This window comes from Apium graveolens, chromosome 10 (genome assembly GCF_009905375.1).
Source record: "Apium graveolens cultivar Ventura chromosome 10, ASM990537v1, whole genome shotgun sequence".
NCBI classification, from domain to species: Eukaryota; Viridiplantae; Streptophyta; class Magnoliopsida; order Apiales; family Apiaceae; genus Apium; species Apium graveolens.
The window spans coordinates 26,562,518-26,583,065 of record NC_133656.1 but is presented as its reverse complement, the minus strand read 5'-3'; positions in this window follow the sequence as shown (position 1 = coordinate 26,583,065).

Genomic DNA, 20,548 nt, shown 5'->3' with positions numbered 1-20,548 from the left:
ACAATGAGGCAGAATATGAAGCCCTGATAGCTGGCCAACACACAACAGCCATCAGAATCTACCACTACCCAAACACAGCAATCACAGCCATCAGCACATATCAATCAACCATCTGCACCTACAGTGCATCCTTCTTCTTCTAGAGCAAAGAGGACAAAGACTGTACCTCAGACACAATAAAAGAGAAGGAAGATGATTCTGAGAGATGATTCAACCATCAGAACATGTTGCTCAAGCAGCTAAGGAAGTCTCTCCTCAGGAAACAAAGGAAACTGGGAGTTCTAGGCCCCTCAAAAGACTTAGAAAGATAAATTCTGATGACAAAGCTCCCAAAGTCTCTCCACCAGTAAAGAGACTAAAGAAGCAAAGAGCAAGGAGGGCTGTAGAAGAGTCTTTCTCTGAAGGAGTGGAAGCAGAAGCTGAGGAAGGGGGTCAGGAATCTCTAATCCCAAAAGAACCAGTTATGACTGAATCTCTTCCCAGTGTTGAACCAGAATTTACTGAAGCTCCACAATCTCCAATCAAGAGCCAGAGACTGCTACATCACCAATGCCTACACCTCCCGTGTCTCCTATTCACTCTCCAGTACATGCTGAAAACCCAGGCATAAGTGCTGAAATTGATATCAACAGCTTGTTTGTGCCTATGGTCTTGTATCTGGAAGCTCCACCTACTCCACAAGTTTCTCAGCACACTCCACCAACAACTCCACTTCTTGATGCTGATGACCATGTAGATGAATCTTCTATTGCTTCACATATAATCATTCTATCCAAAGATGTTGATGCTGAAGATTCTACAAGTTCTGTTGAAGCAAATGCTGAAAATACTGGTGAAGCTGCTACAAATATAAATGCTGATGCAGCTGGTCCTTCAGGACATGCACCTCCATAAATAGTTGGTAAAGCTGAATTAATCGAAAAATTTATTAGAAAGGATGTACCCGTACCTTGGGAGGAAACTCCAAGAGGAGAGGAGTGAACCAAGAAGTGGAATGACTCAGAATTCACACCAAATTCCTACATTCTTTCTGAACACATTTCAAAGGCTGATGAGTTATTAACAAGTGCTGATTTTAAAACTCAACTCCGAGTTACAGCAATCAGTACAAGGAACCTTCAAGGTCACCATTCACATACTCAAGCCAAAGTTGAAAAGCTTCAAGACTCACTTACTCAACAGGATATGAACTTTAAACTGGATAAGAAACGATTTTTCAAGCCTGCCTTTAACAGAGTTGAGGCTATTGGGAAAGCTCAGGAAAAACAGCAAGCTCAGATTGCTGAAGTACTAAAGAACCAAGCTTCTCAACAAGTTCAACTAAATGAAATCCAATCTTCAGTGGAACTACTTCTCTCTCTCCTACTACCTGATGATGCCAAAAAGGGGGAGAAGGTGGTTAAGTCCAAATGCTCTACTGATTTAGCACTAAAGAAAAAGGATGATGGAAATGATGACCAGGGAAACTCTAAAAAGGGTAGAGGTCATGGTCAAGGCAAAGACTCATCATCTAGGAAATCAAGAACTTCTACACAAAGATCAAGCTCTGATGCTAATAAAAGAATAAGTTCTGATAAACAAGTTCTGACTAAGCCTGATGTTCTAATACAAGGTGAATGTAAAGAATCACAGAAGTTTATGCAGACACTGAAGCTCAAGGGGAAGGAAACAACAGTCTACTATTAAGACCCCAAGATACAGAAGCTAGATGAAGAAATTTCAAAAAGACTATTTCTCAAAGATAATCCAGGAATGGACTTTGATAGTCTGAAGGAAGAAGAAGCTGGACTTAAAGCAGAAAATGTCAAATCCAAGTCTAAAGCTTCTATTATTACAAAGAAACCTCCAAAGCCTAAGGGTATTGTGATTAAAGAGAATGATAGGGATAAATAAATCCTGATTACATAATTAAATATTACAGTTTAGGCTGCAAGGCCCAATAAGAATATGTATGACATTCAGACCAGAAAGGTTAACATGTTGATCAGGCCTGATGGACCAGATCAAGCCTGATGGAACAAAGAAGGCCCAAAAACCCTGACTATTTATTAATTTCGTAATTAATAAATAAGGGAGAAAAAATAGCTATTAAGATAAGTCCTAGTGGGGACATAAATCCTTGTAGATTGGCCTCCAAGGAACATTATGGGATAAGGAATCAGCTTCCTACTTCCTAGGACTCCTAAGTCTATCCTAATTCAGAGACTTGACCACCAACTCTCCTATACCAAGTCCAATTCAAGGACTCCCACATCTATATAAGGGGCCTCACCCCATAAATCAGAACTACGTTTTTTAACTTGATCCTTGGCAATCAGCAAGGTACGTAGGCATCTTGTTAAGGCAGATTGGGTCATGAAATACAAGAGCAGTCAAATCGAGCCTCGAAGCTCACGTTACTTAGAACTAAGTACAACAATTATATATATATATTAGTTTTTAATCCATAACATTTGGCACCGACTGTGGGGTTCTTAATTGAGTATGATATGAAGCTAGACTTCCTAACCACAAACAATGAGGCAGAATATGAAGCCCTGATAGCTGGCCTTGGCCTAGCTGGGACACTTAGAGTCAAAAACTTAAAGGTCCGTGGAGACTCGAAACTGATCATATCCCAGGTAAAGGGAGAATTTGAGGCAAGGGATGATACGATGGCTAAGTATGTCCGCCTAGTAAGGGCTGTGATGACCCAATTTAATGAATGCCATGTTGAACACATTCCAAGGGAAGAAAATGCTAAGGCAGATGTGTTATCAAAGTTTGCTTCATCTGAGATAGAAGAAAGTTCAGAAAATGTGTACTTCCGTGTTTTGAAGACACAAAGCATAGATGTTAAGCTTGTGACTCCCATAGGCCTGGGGACGTCATGGATTGATCCCATCAAGGCTCACATTCAAACCGGTTGGTTGCCAAGTGATGCAACTGAAGCACGGAAGTTAACTTTTCGAGCACTAAGGTATTCTTTGATAGATGGGATTCTGTATAAAAGATCTTTCGCGGTTCCTTACTTGAGCTGTCTCAGGCCCGATGAGGCACGCTTGGCTCTTGAGGAAGTGCATGAAGGTATTTATGGGCAACACTTGGGGGGCAGGGCCCTGGCTCATAAGATAACTCGTCTAGGCTTTTATTGGCCAGAAATGATGGCCGATGCCAAATGATATGTGAAGAAGTGTGACCGCTGTCAGAAGCATGCACCTGTTGTTGGACAACCTCCCGAGATGCTGACCTCTATCAACTCGCCCATTCCCTTTGCTATGTGGGGGATGAATATTCTGGGGCCTTTCCCTATGGCCATGACACAAAGAAAGTTTCTGATTGTAGCCATTGATTATTTCACCAAGTGGATTGAAGCCAAACCCTTGGCCAAAATCACAACTAAGCAGGTTGCACAATTCCTGTGGGAAAACATTATGTGCCGATATGGAATTCCCCGTATCCTCGTCACTAACAATGGAACAAAATTCAACAACGAGGAATTCAAGAAGTATTGTGAAGAAAATGAAATTGAGTTACGGTTCACCTCTGTGGCTCACCCACAAGCCAACGGGCAAGCGGAAGTAGCAAATCGAATAATCCTGGATGAACTAAAGAAGAGGATCGAGAAGTCAAGAAATAATTGGGTGGATGAGATACTTCCCATATTATGGGCCTATAGGACTACCTGTAGAGTCACGAAAGGAACAACTCCCTTCATGTTGGCATATGGGGCAGAAGCAGTAGTTCCAGTGGAGATATCACATTCCTCTCCAAGGATTCAGGCTTTCAATGCAGAAGAAAATGAAGAAGGGCAGAGGTTAGCCCTGGATCTAATCGATGAAGTGCGAGATAAGGCACATACAAAGATAGTAGAATATCATAAAAAGGCTTCATTCTACTACAACCTAAGGGTTAAGGAAAGGTTTTTCAAACAAGGTGATCTAGTTTTGAGGAAGATAGAAGCATCTGGTGTAGGACAAAAAGGGAAGCTTTCCCCGAATTGGGAAGGGCCGTACAGAGTCAAGAGTGTTCAGGGTAAAGGAACCTACAAGCTAGAGACTATGGATGGTTTTGAAGTCCTGAGAACTTGGCATGCACAAAACCTGAAGGTTTACTATGTGTAGGGCAGCTGGATACGATTCTCACTTGTCAGGATGACGAGTTGGTTGAAAAGCACCTTGAAGCTTTGCTTGCTTAGGATATATATGTTCTAGTTTTATTACGAAGTTTATTAAGACTTGTGTAAGGGACGAATCCCAGACAATTTATGAAATTCATGAGTTTTTCAAAGTATGTTTATGGCCTAACAAGTAAAAACCAAATGCATGGATGCAAGCATAAAAGGTGATAAATAAAATAGATCGGATAAATATTATAAGAAGTTCGATAAATAAAGTCTCGAAAATAAGATAAAGAAAACAAGCCACGCAAGGCTGAAAAAGCTCTAAGGAGCAGAGGTACCCTCGGCATCCATATCATCGTCCTCTCCGCTCTCGCTGGATGTCTCTGTCGTCTCGGAGGAGGAGGAAGAGCTATCATCCTCAGCAGGTCTGGAAGAAGACTCGGGAGGAGGAAGGAGTGGATCCTGAGGAACATGATCCGAGACAACTACTCGGGTATGAAACCTCTGTAGCAAAGCCTCGTCATCAGGGCAGACATAATCCGCCAGGTTAATATCAGGACAAGTCTCGTTCACGGTCCCAAGGGCCGTGTCCCAACCAGTCCTAAGAAACCCGAGAAAGACTGAATCATCCCTAATCCTCATGGACTGGGCAAACTCCTCCGAGTCCAGATAGTTGTCTATAGCTTTATCCTTCTCCGCCCGAAGTACCACCAGCTCGGCGTTAGACTCCCCGAGTTCTTCCTCCTTGCGCTTGAGCTTCTTCTCCAGGGTAGCATACTTCTTCTGTTGCCTCCTAAGGGCATTATGGACCTTATTAGAAGCCCGCTTCCATGACTCAGCTTGCCTCAGAGCGCCTTGAAAATAGGCGTTAGACTGAAACAAAGCAATCAACAAAGTATAAGGCAAGAAAATGCTACAAGAATGAAAGAAAAGTTCAAAAAAGAGGAGGCATACCGAAGCCAGAGACTGAGCTCCCATGAGCTTAATCCTCTCAAGGTCAGGGGTGGCCACCACGTCAGTAAAGTCCTTGGGAGTCACGCTATGGTAGGACCAATCCCAAACATGCTTCGTGGAACCAACCACGGTATTCCCTCGGGGGAATCCCCAGAGAGGTTGAAAGGCGCCTATAGCAGCAGCAGCAGGGGCAACAGCAGTGATAGGAGCATTACGGCATTGTGATTAAAGAGAATGATAGGGATAAATAAATCCTGATTAGATAATTAAATATTACAGTTTGGGCTGCAAAGCCTAATAAGAAGATGTATGACATTCAGACCAGAAAGGTTAACATGTTGATCAGGCTTGATGGATCAGATCAGGCCTGATGGACAAAAAAGGCCCAAAAATCCTGACTATTTATTAATTTCGTAATTAATAAATAAGGGAGAAAAAACAGCTATTAAGATAAGTCCTAGTGGGGATATAAATCCTTGTAGATTGGCCTCCAAGGAACCTCATGGGATAAGGAATCAGCTTCCTACTTCCTAGGACTCCTATGTATATCCTAATTCAGAGACTTGACCACCAAGTCTCCTATACCAAGTCCAATTCAAGGACTCCCACATCTATATAAGGGGCCTCACCCCACAAATCAGAACTACGTTTTTTGACTTGATCCTTCGCAATTAGCAAGGTACGTAGGCATCTTGTTAAGGCAGATTGGGTCACGAAACACAAGAGCAGTCAAATCGAGCCTCGAAGCTCACGTTCCTTAGTACTAAGTACATCAATTAGTTTTTAATCCATAACAGAGAAGACAAACTCGGAGGCAACCAAAGCCACATTCAAAGCCAAATCACAAGTGGAGGTAGATCTAAGGTTCAAGGGCAAAGCTAAAGTTGATGATTCTGTAAAAATCTATCTGCCAATTATGGATGAACAAGTAAATGCTGATGAAGATACTAGTATGATTTTGAAGAAGAAGAAGAATATTCAAACAACCTCTGAGAAAGCTCATGTTGTTCAAGATCAGGACTTAGTAAATTCTGATATTACAATGAAGCAAGCAACCTCTGGCAGAGCTCAAGTCATCTTGATATTTGAAGATAAAGAAGAATTAACCTCTGACATTGCTCATGTTAAACCATCAACAGTTCTGCTACCTGGGTTCACTAAAGCTCAACAATCTACTCAACCTTTGAAGACTACATCAAGTGGTTTTGAAGCAAGAGTTATTCTAGGAAAGGAAGCTAAAGACAAATCAGGATTGGGTAGTTCTGGTGAAAGAAGAATACACAACACTACCAATGATCCAACTTCCCTAAGTGAATCAGGAATAGGGACAACTCCAGAAAGACTAAATCAATTAGAGTCTGTATAGATGGTCTACAATTCCAAGCTAAAAGAAGACATAATGCTTTATTTTATGATAAATGGGAGAGTATTCCAGATAAGAAAGGATGTAATTCGGTTGAAGTATTATGAAGAACTGCAACATGTTTTATTTTTACTTCAAGTGAAGAACATGTTAACAGATGGTGCTACCAGATACATAAGGTCTGATATTGAAAGATAGAAGAAATTATACTCTATAAAGTCTGATACACCATACTATCCAAAGCACAGAGATCACAATGGTAATTTAGTTGAGATGAAGCCCAATACTGCCAAGATCACTACATTTCTGGGTATTAAGGGTGTTAAATTTAATCTGGAGTATGACAAAGCTTATCTTATCAGATTAGATCAGCAGATAAGGAAAGCAAAGATTAATGATCTCAGGGCTGCTATCTTTTAGACAAGAGAAGATACAGCTGAACTTAAAGATGCTAAAAGGAGGATGATAAATGAACTTGAATATGCTGAGAGAACTCTTTTGAAGAACTATCTCAGAACAACTCCTGACATTCAAGAGATCACACACTGAAGCCAAGTCAAGGACTACAACTGTTAAATTTTGAAGGATATACAGGCTAAAGCTGATATCAGACTTTAAGGATGGTAAAAGCTACAAGGACTGTGAGTTGTAGTTATTTAGTCAAATTCTCATATGCATTTGTACTTAATGTTTTTGACATCATCAAATATCTATTGAACTTGTATATTATGCTAATTTACAAGTTGGGGGAGATTGTTATATATATTTGTGATATCATGTCTAATAATGATTTGTGTTTAGTTTTCAGATCTTGACTAATAAGACAAATCAGGACTTAACTGGAAATCAGTACTTATACTGAATTCAGAACTTAAGTTAGCAGAACTTAAGTTATCAGAAGATATTCATCAGAAGATAATATCAGGACTTAAGAAGACATTCAAATAAGGAAGGCATCTGATTGAAAAGAAAGAAGATTAAGACTAAAACAAGAAGTGATATGCATGGAGAAGAATTCTATGAAGAATAGAAGACTTGGAGGAAAAGATAAATAATTGATATATTTTAGGATACAGATTTATATTCGAAATTAATTAGAGATTATCTTGTAACTGTGTGGTATATAAACACAGACATAGGGTTTATACTATAAGTGTTATTATTATCAAGAATATTATTTATTGTAACCCTAGCAGCTCTTAATGATATTGTTCATCACTGACAGAGAACGGTTCCATTGCAATACTGTTTTATTAATAAGATTATTCTGTGTTTCATACTTGTGTTCTTAATTCGATTTGATTGTAGTATACACTGTATTCAACCCCCTTCTATAGTGTGTGTGACCTAACATATATCATTAAATTTTTAAAATCATAAGCTATATTATGATATATATTTTATGATTTATGGAAGTGCATTTATATTTATATAAATTGTTTTATATAAATTAGTTAAATTTTAATTTGCAATTTACTTACTTGCCCATGCATGCATTTTGATCCCAATACAAGTTAAGGGCAAACTTGGAAATTCCAACCCCACTAACTACTACTTTACTAGCCAAATTACTACCTTATCCTTGCATGCAAAATAACCAAAGCTTTCTTGAGGGTTACTCTTGTCAATTCTCACTTCCACTCACTTTCTAATCAAATAAAAACCATAAAAATCAAATTACAAGTTGTCATAATCACACTCACTTCACTCCACTCCACCCTCACCTATCTTCTCCTCCACCCTCTCTCGGCCCTCTCTCCATCGGCCTTCACTCTCGGCCGAAGCCCCCTCCCCCCTCTTTTGCATCATTTTTAATTCAAAAATCCATCTTCCATTTAAGTAATCTTACTCCTCATATCTTGTTCTTTAATAATCCAAAGACTTTAGGGTGAAAAGTCTATGTTTTAGTCTTGCATGGTAGTGTTTTGTTAAACTCAAAGTGAACACCCTTGATTCTTGTGAATTTAAGGTTTTCACCATGAGATATATTATTATAGGATTGAGAATGTCTAGACATGAGTGTGTCACACTCATGCAAATGTTTTTTTCACCCTAATCCATTCGGCCATGACTTGTTAGGAGCCGAATGTATGGTGTTTTTGTTGCCTTGATTGATTTTTGTGTGTTTATGTGATAATAGCTTGGTTTTGGAAATAAAAACTTGATAAAACTCTTTGCATGCTAAGTGATCATATAGTTATGGTTAATTCTAGGATTTCATGTTGATGCTATGATGAAATTTATATGGAAACCATATTGTTTTTGGCTTGTAAGTTTGAAAGCATGGATGCATAGGTCCAACTCATGATTTTCGAAAGTTCTTGATCATTTGGATTAATTTTTATTAATAATATCTAATTTCATTGAGTTAAGATATTAATTATGTTTTGTGCTCCTTGTTATATGATTTTAATTCGTATATATATGGAGGATTTAAGTCGTTATTTTGAAAATGTGATGACTTGTAATTAGTGTATTGTGTTAACTCTTTGATTTGCTATATTACACCTTAGGTAAGGATGATCTCCACTAAGCCAATATTGTGTATGGGAGTGTTAGTTCAGTAGGTTGCCTTGGTTGAGGAGTAGTTTGGGTTTTGGTTGATGTTTGGTTTGGTTTGTCAAGTGGGAAACATGGTGGAAAGGGGTACAATAGATTCTGTAGATTTTCAGTTTGGTATCATGAGGTTTAGAATGAGATTTGACCATGTCATTGTAATGCACTTTGAAGCCCAAGTCACCGGAAGCTAGTACAAGGGGTATAATTTAGATTTCAGGTGTTTGTTAGAGGTTTGTAGGTTGTTTGGTTAGGTGCACGAGTGAAAACACCAAATCTGTCCAGCATGGGACAGTCTTGCTACAACTTAGAAATGAGGAGTTTTGACCATGTCATGGGTAGGACCTCACTAGTCCTTGGTTGGCCTTAGTTAGAGGGAGTGTAAGAGGTGTTTTTCCAGCCATAGTTCATAGGAATTGAGTTAGAATCATGTGTCACAAGTTAGGGCAAAACAGGACACTTTTCTGTCTAGAAAATAGGGGAACCATGGACTTTAGGCTTAGGCCTAGGGAGGCCCAAGCTAGGCCCTTGAGCCACACCGAGTTTGGGAGTTGCCTTATGATCCAAAGAGTGTATTGTAAAAGTTTGGGAGGTAAACTTGAAGTTTAAGGGTGTTAATTGTACTCAAAAACCCATTGGTGTCATCCTGAAATCACTGTAATGAGCACATTCACTTCACATTTAGTTTTAGAGCACTTACGAGTGAGGCCTAGGTTTATCACCATAGTTGTAAGATAGAATAAGGTCAGTAGAGTATAAGGCCTAAGTCTGGGTCAATAAGAACTTGATGGTTTAGAAAAGGCACTTCAAGTTATGAGGTCAATATTAAGAGTTTTAGCTAGTTTAGCATAACTAAGTGACTTGAGTAAGTGGAGTGAGATCATCCAAGCTTAGTGATGCAATATAGTGTGTTGATATATTATTATGCACTTAAATGTGTTATGTGAGCATATGTGGCTATGTGAACTATTATGCTTATAAGATAATTGCAAGCATATATGTGTATATAGGCCTAAGTGCCAAAGTGGTTAATTTCAGTTTATATTTAGGTTGAGTTGGTGAGAATATATTATAATGGGGTTATTATTATTTTGTGTAGGCTCGCGAGACAAGGGTAAACTTGCCATTAAATTCGAGTAAAGCTCCCAGTTTCTCCCACTTGCCAGTCAAGTCAAGCCTTTTTCAAGGCAAGTGTTTCGACCTACCTTTTTGTTTACACTGCAAGTGTGTGTTAGCCCAACTTTTATATATGATGCGAGTATTCTAATTCACCTTGATATATATGTATACATGATCCAAGTGGTTTCAAATCTATCTTCATATTATATGAAAATGCCATGAACCCTGAAGTATCTATTGCAAGTAGTTTAACTTTGCTTGGAGATTTCCATGCAAGTAATTTAAAAGTCATACCATGCTAGTATACCAAAGTAATTGTGACGCTGAACCATGTATAAGTCATACTTAGTAACCTTATCTTGACACCTAAAAGTCAGTTATTCCTCAAATATTGTTCATATATGCTTGATAACTCTATTCTTATCCTTAAACCATGATACCCAGTTATGCTTTGAATTGATGCTCACTATCTTTATATTTTAAATACCTATATTTTATCTGAAACCACTACATTGAACCTGGTTTGACTTAGTTCCTTTATACCTTTCAATAACCCTGTTAAACCCCATTACCCAATCCCTTGTGAATAGAAACTTTGCAATTTCCTTTGATAAGGTAGCAGTCTAGTTGATCACGTCCTTAAAATTTATTGAACCTATTCTGCGTGCTTCAGAGTTGATCTAGAACCCTTGATAAAGATGATCACCATTTAAGAAATTAATCGTCACTTGGCATCAGTTTTTTTAAAAAATGAAAAGTTAAAAGTGCATTCTCAGTCCCAAAGGGGAAGAATGTTTTCTTGAAATAGTTGATCGGGACAGAGACGCAAGTCCTTTCCTCTCTTAATTTATAGGCTTAAAAGTTGCCTAGGGATCCCATTAATGTTTCAGAACCCTGCGAGGTTCGGGATTACTTCTCGGATGATCACCGGCTGTAATCCATAGCGTCATAAAATGGTTTTTGATAAATAAATGGTTTTGAATTATTTTATTACAAGAAAAAGATGCCATCACCCTGAAAGTTTATCTCTTGATACTATATTTTTGAATCTTTCATTTCCATTATTATTCTTTTATTCTTGTTTATGTATATTATAGCACTTGTTGAGCATTTGGCTCACTACTTGCTTTACCCTGATATTACAGCTAGCAGATATGGTTAGATTCAAGTAGACAGCACGTAAGACTTGTGATGTTGATTCATATGTTCAAGCTCAGGTAGATTAGTGATCGTTTTGTGTGAGGACTCGAAATGAAAATCAGGTTGTAGTAGTTAATAGTGTTGGGCTGTTCCATACCCTAAACTGTAAGATCTTGGATTCAGATGTATTTATTTCCTTTTGTTAACTATTGTAAAACTTCGTATAGTGTCCTTTGTTAAATTTGGGGCATGACAGGAAAGTAGGATTTAACAAACATAACAACTACACACCTGATAAATATGCACCTAAAAAAATCTGTGTGAAGTGTGGTAGTGTTAATCATTTGTCAGTTAATTACAAACTTGCTATGCTTGCACCCATGTCTACTCCTACTTCATTTCCTAACATGCTTACAATGCCTGTGAATGTTATGCCTGCACATAATTTGAATGTATAATTTGCTAATATACTATTTGTACAAAATCTTTACTATGCTTCATTTAGTATGCCTCAGATGCCATTTAGCATGCCTTACTGGAATAACATGTTTGCACAAAATATGCCTTTCCATGTTAACCATCATGTGCATGATAATTCTGTAATGATGAATGGTTTTTAAGGTTCTACTCAAATGACTAAGGATGAATCTCAGATACCTAAGTCAAATGAGGACAAGCCTAAGAAACCTAAGAAAAAGGATAAAAAAACAGGACCCGAGGAAACTTGGGTACCAAAATCAACTTGATTTGATTTTATTGTGTGCAGAGAAATAGAAAGAATCTGTGGTATTTGGATAGTGGGTGCTCAAGGCACATGACTATAGATTTTACCCTGCTTACTGAGTTCAAGGAAAGAGCTGGCACATGTATCACTTTCGGAGATGACAGCAAGGGTTATACTATGGGATATGGCTTGATTTCCAAAGATAATGTCATCATTGAGGAAGTTTCCCTAGTGGATGGACTCAAGTATAATCTGTTGAGTATCATCCAGTTTTGTGACAAGGGCAACTCAGTAAGATTCAACTCTGAAGCCTGTGTTGTGACCAACAAGAAAAGCAACAAAGTGGTTCTCACTGGAGTGAGAAAATAAAATGTGTATCTAGCTGACTTTAACTCATCAAATGCAGAATCTTCCACTTGTCTCTTCAGCAAGGCAAGTCAAGATGAAAGTTTTCTATGGCACAAGAAGCTGTCCCTTCTTAACTTTAAGATCATGAATGAACTAGTCAGGAAAAACTTGGTAAGAGGCATTCCTCAAATGGAATTCTCAAAGGATGGATTGTGTGATTCCTGTCAGAAAGGAAAGTAGATCAAGGCATCAATCAAAAAGAATCTTGATTCAACAATTGAAGAACCTTTACAATTACTGTACATGGATTTATTTGGACGAGTCAATGTGTTGTCCATTTCAAAGAAAAGATACTGCCTGGTAATTGTGGATGATTTCTCAAAGTTCTCTTGGACATATTTTCTCAAATCCAAAGATGAAGCTAGTGAAATCATCATCAATCACGTAAGGCAAGTCAACAATCATCATGATCTCAAAGTTAGAAGAATCAGGAGTAACAATAAAACTGAGTTCAAAAATTATGTGATGAGATTGTTCTCTGAAGAAAATGGGGATCATGCATGAATTTTCAGCATCAAGAACCCTATAAAAAAATAGAGTGGTGGAAAGGAAGAACAGATCTCTTATTGAAGTTGCAAGGACAATGCTAGAAGAATTAAAGTTACCAACATACATTTGGGAAGAAGCTGTAAATATTGCATGCTACACTCAGAATATTTCTTTGGTTAATCAAGCAAAATGCATGACACCATATCAATTGTTCAAGAATAGAAAGCCAACATTAAATTTTCTTCATGTCTTTGGCTGTAAAGCTATATCTTAAGGAATCAAACTGAGCAGCATGGAAAGTTTGATGCCAAAGAAGATGAAGGCATTTTTGTTGGGTATGCAGTTGGAAAAGCATACAGGGTCTACAATCTCAAAACCAACAATGTTATGGAATCCGTACATGTTGTGTTTGATGATAAGAAGATTGAAGGACTACAAGATGGAGATTCCATGAAAGCCTCAAATTTGACAATGTTGAGATAATTTGTGATGATAGTGATGATGAAAGTGATCGGGAGAAAATATCCTAGGATAATGCAGAAAAATCTATAACAAATGAAGTACAAAATTCAATATCTGTCGAAAGACCAAGTGCATCATCAGTTAAGAGACAACCTACATCATCCGTCGAAAGGCAAAGATCAACATCCGTTACGCCATCAATGGGAGTTGAAAGCCAACACAGATCACAACCAGAAAGAACCCTAACTTCAAGTCAAAGATCCATAGACTCAGGGGGAGTTTCTTCTAATCAAAACTCAGTCACTCATCAAGACAATTATGAGGCCTCTTCATCTAGAGCTAATATACCATAACAGAGAAAATGGACTAGAGATCACCCATTTGAATTAATTATTGGTGATGCATCTTCAAGAGTGAAAACAAGGAAAATAACTCAGAAAGATTGTCTATACAGCAGCTTCCTGTCTCATGAAGAGCCTAAAAAGGTAGAAGAAGCTCTATTAGATCCTGATTGGGTTTTAGCTATGCAGGAGGAGCTAAACCAATTTGAAAGGAATAAAGTTTGGAAGTTGGTACCCAAGCCTAAAGGAAAGAATCCTATTGACACCAAGTGGGTATTCAGAAACAAGATTCATGAAAATGGCATAGTAGGCAAGAACAAAGCTAGATTGGTTGCTAAGGGCTATTGTCAACAAGAAGGAATAGATTTTGATGAGACCTTTGCTCCTGTCGCAAGACTTGAAGCCATCGGAATCTTTCTAGCCTATGCAACCCATGCTAATTTCAAGGTCTATCAAATGGATGTTAAAAGTGTATTTCTAAATGGAGATTAGGAGGAGGAAGTGTATATCAGTCAGCCTCCTGGTTTTGAAGACCCCAACTTTCTAGAATATGGCGATTATCTTTTGAAAGCACTTTATGGATCGAAACAAGTACCTAGAGCCTGGTATGACACTTTGTTAAAGTTTTTCTTAGAAAACCATTTCACAAGAGGTACTGTTGATAAAACTTTATTTTTAGAAATATTAATGGCTCTAGTATAATTGTTCAAATTTATGTAGATTATATTATATTTGGCTCTACAGATGAGAAACTTTGTAAAAAGTTTGCAAAATTGATGCAAAGTAATTATGAAATGAGCATGATGGGAGAACTAACTTACTTGATTTACAAGTTAATCAAGTTAGTGATGGAATATTTATTAGTCAAACCAAATATATTTATGATCATTAAAAGAAGTTTGACTTAATGGATTGCACATCTGCAAAAACTCTCATGGCCACTGCCACTAAACTTGAATTAAATAGTACTGAAAAGTCTGTGGATATTTTAAGCTATAGAGGCATGGTTGGCTCACTTTTATATTTAACAGCTAGTAGGCCAGATATGATGTTTTCTACTTATCTTTGTGCTAGATTTTAGGATGATCCTAGAGAATCTCATTTAATAGATATTAAGAGAATTTTCAGATATCTCAAAGGAACACCAAAACTTGGCATTTGGTATCCTAGAGATTCTGGTTTTGATCTAACTGGGTATTCATATGCAGATTATGCAGGTTGTAAAATTGATAGAAAAAGCACTATAGGAACCTTTCAATTTCTAAGAAATAAGCCAGTATCCTCATTCAGTAAAAAGCAAAATTCAGTCTCTACTTCTACAGCTGAGGCTGAATATAATGCTGCTAGTTGTTTTGCACAGATTTTATGGATGAAAAATCAACTGTTGGACTATGGTCTACAGGTGGATAAGATTCCTATTTTATGTGATAACACTAGTGCCATTGCAATTACTAAAAATCCAGTATAGCATTCAAGGACCAATCACATTGACATCAAGTACCACTTCATTAGAGAACATTTCATGAATGGTACTGTGGAACTTCATTTTCTTCCCAGTGAGAAGCAACTTGCAGACATCTTCACTAAGCCACTTGATGAATCCACCTTTACTAGGTTGGTAAGTGAATTAGGTATGCTTAATTACTCTTAATGTGTTTTGATGTCTAAGAAATTTGAAATACAGCCAGAATAAAATGTGATGTTTCTTGTTAAAGATGAAATTTTGGCTAAGTTAGAATTTACATCTCGACGGATGTTCATCATCTGTTGAAAATGAATATCCTTTGAATTTTATCATCTGTTGAAATATCAAATATTATTTTGGGTACTTTTCTCTCGATGGATAATTATTTAATCATTATCCGTCGAATTGCTTTCAACCCAAGCCGTTAATTCTAGGTATTATCCATCGTATTTACTTATAGCCTATAAGTATATATCAATGGATATTGATTAGAATTTCAACAGTTTATTTATTTTTAAACGGTTATTTTGGGAAAATTTCATTGGTTACTTTATTATTTACTCTTTATCTTTAACCGTTTATCTTTGACAGAGTATAAAAGCCTGTTTCACTTTCATTTTTTACTTTTATCCCTCTCAAGCAATTTCTCTAACTCTTTTTGTCTCCAAAGCAAAATCCCTCTTTTTGCAGTTCCTTTCAATCAAAATAATGGCACCAGTAGTCAAGATCATATCTCAAACTAGGTTTGTATATGAAAGAACAACTTCGTAGCATTGGTGAACAAGGAGATTGTTGCTGCTGTAGACTATCACAAAATGATCGATTTCATTCAAAGTTGCAAACTGAGTTATACTATGTTGGAGTCTCTGGTCATCTGTTGTGAAGTTGTTGAGGAGATTTGGTCTACCGCTGTTTTCAATTCAAAGGACAAAACTATTTCCTTCACTTTGAAAGGTAATAATTATTGCATAAACTATGATGAAATTCAAACATATTTTCAATTGCCTGAGAATAATACACTAGTTCCACACATAGACACAGATGTAAGCTCTATGCTTATTTCTATAGGTTATTCTTATAAACTTGCCAAGTTAGGTGAGGTTAGGAGGAAAGGCCTTGGAATGAAGTGGAGCTTTCTCTGTGATTCTTTCATTAAAGCCTTTTCCGGAATAATAAGCAATTTTGATGGTGTAACTTACTCACTTGTTAACATGCTATACATGCTACTTAGTGATAAGTTTATAACTTTAGGGAGTCAGTTATATATGAGTTGTGGCGCCCTCCAAACCCGGGTCAGAAGTTTGGGGTCCACACACACACCTTATTTATAACCTACTTATAATAATGATAAAGATAATAATATGCAGTGACCCTACTTACCAACTACCACGGACCACAACAGGTTAAAGTATGCACACAAGCCAACCACACTTACTTATATTACAAAACATTCAAATCCCAACTATCCAAACTCAGAATTGAGTATTAAACATTATTATAAACTTTTACAAACTTAAATTATTCCAAAAGAAACCTACTAGCTCAACTCGATCAACCTGAACCCCTAGCTCTCGCGCTGGACTAGGGATCCTCAGTACCAACTGGTTCCTTCTTAACAGGAAAAAGAACATAAACAACATCGCACAAATGAGCTAACTAGCTCAGCAAGTCACAATGACAAAACTGAGAATAATGATCATCAGGTAAATATGGTTATGATATCAAGTGAACAATGGATTATGATTTAGAATTTGGATATTATATTTTCATTTTAAAAACCAAGGTTAGGCTGCTGATCAGTCACACACTAACCCCGAGCAAAGCACATAACACTGCTCCAACTACTGGATCCAAGGCACACATTGGCCTAACTTGACCATTATATGGTCTGACCACGAATCTGGTCCACAATTTTATAAAAATAATCCAATTCTACCATAATAACAGAATAAGTAGTAATAAACAATAAATAGGATCATTAACAATATTGGACATTCAATAATGAAAATGGTTTCAATCTACATAAAGATCAATATGGCATTTCCAAAGCTTGGCTCCTAGGTAGTGAAAGAATTGGATAACAAAAGAATCAGTGTTTCAGGGATTCAAAAACTTGGTCTTTCAGAGCATAAGATACAATGGGTTGAATGTGTAAGCAATCAGGTTCAGTGTTTGATATTTAGTTTGTATGTATTTGTGGAGTAGTATCGTATCTGGGTGCATAACAATCAATGGTTTAGAAAGAATAAGGTTTACGGCTCAAGATCAATAACTGGAATCAGGGTTTAGGGTTTAGTGCTTCAAAGCACTTGCAATATAAAACAGGACTATCAATCACTATAATATCTCGAGAAAGTTCAGAACACTTGCCTGGTACTAGCTTACTATACTGCACTTGCCCTCAATCACCACTGTCTTACTCCTTGACTATTTGTTTCCCTTTCCTACGCCTTGCCTCTTCTGCTCACATATCATAAGCATCTATCAATATTCAACTCATACGATTCGATTCAACACATACTTCTATCTACCCTTCGTTTCACCCAAATCCGATTGACGAATTGAAACTTACGCAATAAATAAGTAAACATCGAATAGATAGACCGACAGTTAACCAACAAGTCACATATAACACATAACACGTCACATAATCAATGGTATATCATTTATAAAGAAGTCTCGGGTCATAAACATGATTTCGGGTACTTAAAATGATTTTTAAAACATTTCGGAATTAAAATGGGTCGTTGGATCAATTTCAGAGTAATAAACAGGGTTCGGCTGTTCAATTCTGGCTTTGAAACAATTTTATAATAATTATCGAGCCTTGAAAACAATTTAAAATAATATTTTAAAGCTCGAAAGTATTTTTCGAAATTTTTAAATCATTTTTTTAAATAATTAAATCTAATTAAATAATTAATTAAAATCAATTAATAATTAATTAAATCAATTAATCAATCAATTTTCGAATTAATTGACCAATTAATCAATTAAAAATTAACTGAAATTAACTAACTAATTAATTCAGATTTATTTTTGAATTAAAAAAAAATTTCGGAATTAAAATAATAATTTTTGGAATTTTCAAAAATTAAAAACAAATTTTTATAATAAAAATAAATAGGAAATATGATTTTTGAATATTTTTAAAATAGGAATCCAAAATTTGCAAGTTCTGGAAACCTCAAGGACCTAACTTCATCGTTTTTAAAACTACAGGTACTAAACTGCAATTTTGACAGGGGTCGCCGGAAAAACTTCGGGGATGGCTGGAGAACATGTTCCCGGCATCCTCACCCCACCACAAGCTCCAGATATGATCTTCAGGCAACCAGGAATTGATTCATGCAATTAAAACATAGCAATCATCCTTGTTCTGGCCGGAAATTGGCCAAGAACATCGCCGGTTTCCGGAGAACTTCGCAAATTTTCAAAACACAACTCCCTTCGATTCAGGCATCCTCTGTTAACGAGCTATATACCAATCGATTGCAAATTTCATAAGGAACATAATCCACTATAAATCAACAGCTAATAACCCCTAAACCAAAAAGCCCCAAATTTCAATTGAAAACATTCATACGGGTTATAAACCCTAATTTTAAAGTTCGAGAATTAAACCCACTTTTGAGCATGTTATTGAACTCCAAATCAGACGTATGAAATATGAAAATCATCAAGAAAACAAGCCCTAAACATGCAAGCATCAAATCATACAAACAATCATCCGAACAAAAATTCATATTTTAATAAAATTAATTCGAAAATAAATAATTTTTCAGAAAATAAACCTTGATTTCTGCAGTGATTTGGAACACAAAATTTGATAGAACACCTCGAGACCTTCGTTTTGAGTACTCGAGCTTTTCAAACGGACTCCGGTAACACCTCCGATTGTTGGTTTGATTCTCAGAAAGGTTTATGAATTTAGGGTTTTTCTCTGGAAAATTATATATTAGCCGACTACAAATGATTTTGATACGAAATAAAATAAGGTAAAAGGCTATTTATAATTACGGAAAATTAGTATCCCGTTGGATCATTCCGGATATAAAACGGTACGTTTATTTTTAAAACTGATCCAAATGGTATCGGTTTTCGGGACAATTAACCAAATCAGTACAATTTATACTGCGGTCTTGGTCTCAGCGCCTGGTTACACGTACTACGAGGTGATAATTGGGATAGTTTAATAAAAAGCTCCCGTTTATCGAAAATACGAGTTTTATTGATTTACCGAAACGAATATTGTATCGAAAATATTGCGCCGGGACTTGCGCAGGACAAACTGAACGCCGGATCGAAAAAGTCGAAACATGGAATATACTCGGAATATTACAATTAGGTTAGGAAGGAGTTCTCGGAAGAGTTTCGGATTCCAAAAACGTAACAACGGATGACGTCGGTTGGTTCCCGTTATTATAAAATAGATTTTAAGTACCCGGAAAAAGATTTTATAAATTTCATATGATCCTTATAAATTCATAAATTAACATAAAAATAATTAGGAAGATATGACAATTATCTATATTTTATTTTGGACATATAAAAATTAAAATACTCAATTAATAATATTTTTAAACATCCAAACACATTTAACACTTAACAAATAATTCACAGAATAGATACTGAACACATATATTAATTATTTATTAGCAAAAATAATTACACGATATATCCCGGATATTACATCCTTCCCCCTTTAAGGATTCTGTCCTCGGAATCTCCTAAGAAAACAAACGAGGGTACTTTTCTCTCATATCACTTTCTAACTCCCAAGTTGAGTCTTCAACCTTTGGGTTTCTCCATAACACTCTTACTAGCTTTACCACTTTATTTCTCAATACCTTCTCTCTTTTCTCTAGAATCTCTATCGGACTCTCTACATATGACAAATCTGCCTGAAGCTCTATTGGCTCATATTCTATTACATGCCTGGAGTCTGGATTATATTTCTTAAGCATTGATATGTGAAAAACATTGTGAATGTGCTTCATGTACGGAGGTAACGCCAACTCGTAAGCTACTTTGCCAACGTGCTTTAGAATCTCAAAAAGTCCGACATATCTTGGGCTCAGGTTTCCTTTCTTTCCAAATCTCGTTAGTCCTTTCCACGATGATACTTTCAGTAATACCAAGCTTCCTTCTTCGAATTCCATGTCTTTCCTTGACTGGTCTACATATTTCCTTTGACGGTCTTGTGCGGCTATTAATCTCTTCTGCATAATTTCAACCACTTCCTTTGTTTGTTGTACTAATTCCGGTCCAAGTATTTTGCGTTCTCCTACTTCATCCCAATATACTGGAGATCTATATTTGCCTCCATAAAGGGCTTCATAGGGTGGCATCCCAATACTGGCGTGATAACTGTTGTTATAAGCAAACTCTACGAGAGGTAAATGCTCGTCCCAACTTCCTTTGA